General features: G+C 35.5%; 1 non-coding gene across 1 annotated transcript; it reads right to left on the reverse strand.

Moving 5' to 3' along the window:
* Positions 1 to 1,670: 1,670 nt before the first annotated feature.
* LOC130952637 (small nucleolar RNA R71) lies at positions 1,671 to 1,778 on the reverse strand. The gene has a single exon (XR_009074815.1). It is a non-coding gene; the product is annotated as a small nucleolar RNA R71 (small nucleolar RNA).
* Between the last annotated feature and the right edge of the window lie 476 nt (positions 1,779 to 2,254).

Genomic DNA, 2,254 nt, shown 5'->3' on the forward strand with positions numbered 1-2,254 from the left:
GTTACAATTTTCGAATCCATGCATATATTTCTTTGTTCTGATCTTTGAATTCTTTTGACTTGAGTGTTTATGTGTCTCATATAGTGTCAGTAGTATACAAACTGCTAAGTTTGGTGTCTTGCATGCATTGTTATTTGATTCTTGTTGCATTTTGATTATTAAAAATCCAAAAATATTTTTAATTTGTGTCTTTTCAAGTCAATGATACAAAGAATTGAAGATTCAGAACATACTGCAGAGGAATTATACAGAAAAAGCTGAGCATTCAAAAATGCCCAGTGAAGAAGGCAGACTGGCGTTTAAACGCCAGCCAGGGTACCTGGTTGGGCGTTTAACGCCCAAAAAGGTAGCATTTTGGGCGTTAAACGCCAGAATGTATACCATTCTGGGCGTTTAACGCCAGGATGGTGCTAGGGGAAGTTTTTGTTTTCAAAATCAATTTTTTTTCAAGTTTTCAAAGTTTTTCAAAATCAAATCTTTTTCAAATCATATCTTTTCAATCAAATGTTTTCAAAATCAATTTCTTTCCTTTTTAAAAGATACTTACTAACAATTAATGATTTGATTGAACATCTCAAAAATTGTTGCCTTTTCTGTTGAGAAAGGTTTAAAAGTTTCAAATCATATCTTTTCTTGTTAGGCAAGTCATTAATTTTTAAAATCATATCTTTTCAAATTGTTTTCAAATCATATCTTTTAAAAATGTTTTCAAATCATATCTTCTCAATCACATCTTTTTAAACCCATAACTTTTCAATTAAATCTTTTTAACCACATCTCTTTCAAAATAGTTTTCAATCAAATCTTTTTAATTTCTAAATTCAAAATCTTTTTCAAAAATCACTTGATTTCTTTTTCACTTTTAATTTTCGAAAATTATCAATTAAATTTTCAAAATGTTTTCAAAATCTTCTAAATGAATTTTCGAAAATTTTCTTCCCTCCTTCCCACATCCTTCTATTTATGGAGTATCACTCCTTCTAAATGCACAATTCGAACCTTATCTCATTAAAGTTCGAATTCTTCTTCTCCTTCTTCTTTCTATTTCTCTTTTCCTCTGACATTTCAAGGAATCTCTATACTGTGACATAGAGGATTCCACACTTTCTTGTTCTCTTCTCTTTCATATGAGCAGGAGCAGAGACAAAGGCATTCTTGTTGAGGCTGATCCTGAACCTAAAAGGACCTTGAAGAGAAAGCTAAGAGAAGCCAAAACACAACTCTCTTTAGAGGACCTGACCGAATTCTTCAAGGAAGAAGAAGATATGGCAGCCGAAAACAACAATAATGCAAACAATGCAAGGAAGGTGCTTGGTGACTTTACTGCACCTACTCCTGATTTCTATGGGAGAAGCATCTCTATCCCTGCCATTGGAGCAAACAACTTTGAGCTTAAGCCTCAATTAGTTTCTCTAATGCAACAGAATTGCAAGTTCCATGGACTTCCAATGGAAGATCCTCATCAGTTCTTAGCTGAATTCTTGCAAATCTGTGACACAGTCAAGACTAATGGGGTTAACCCTGAGGTCTATAGACTGATGCTATTCCCTTTTGCTGTAAGAGACAGAGCTAGAATATGGTTGGATTCTCAACCTAAAGAAAGCCTGGACTCTTGGGAAAAGCTAGTCAATGCCTTCTTGGCAAAGTTCTTTCCACCACAAAGATGGAGTAAGCTTAGAGTGGAAGTCCAAACCTTCAGACAGAAGGATGGAGAATCCCTCTATGAAGCTTGGGAAAGATACAAACAGTTAATCAGAAAATGTCCCTCAGACATGCTTTCTGAATGGAGCATCATAGGTATTTTCTATGATGGTCTCTCTGAACTATCCAAGATGTCCTTGGATAGCTCTGCTGGAGGATCTCTTCATCTAAAGAAGACGCCTGCAGAAGCTCAAGAACTGATTGAAATGGTTGCAAATAACCAATTCATGTACACTTCTGAAAGAAATCCTGTAAACAATGGGACTAGTCAGAAGAAAGGAGTTCTTGAGATTGACACTCTGAATGCCATATTGGCTCAGAATAAATATTGACTCAACAAGTCAATTTGATTTCTCAAAGTCTGTCTGGAATGCAAAATGCACCAAACAGTACTAAGGATGCTTCATCTGAGGAAGAAGCTTATGATCCTGAGAACCCTTCCATGGAAGAGGTGAATTACCTAGGAGAACCCTATGGAAACACCTATAATTCTTCATGGAGAAATCACCCAAATCTCTCATGGAAGAATCAAGAGAGACCTCAACAAGGTTTC

This window comes from Arachis stenosperma, chromosome 9, assembly GCF_014773155.1.
Source record: "Arachis stenosperma cultivar V10309 chromosome 9, arast.V10309.gnm1.PFL2, whole genome shotgun sequence".
Classification (NCBI taxonomy): domain Eukaryota; kingdom Viridiplantae; phylum Streptophyta; class Magnoliopsida; order Fabales; family Fabaceae; genus Arachis; species Arachis stenosperma.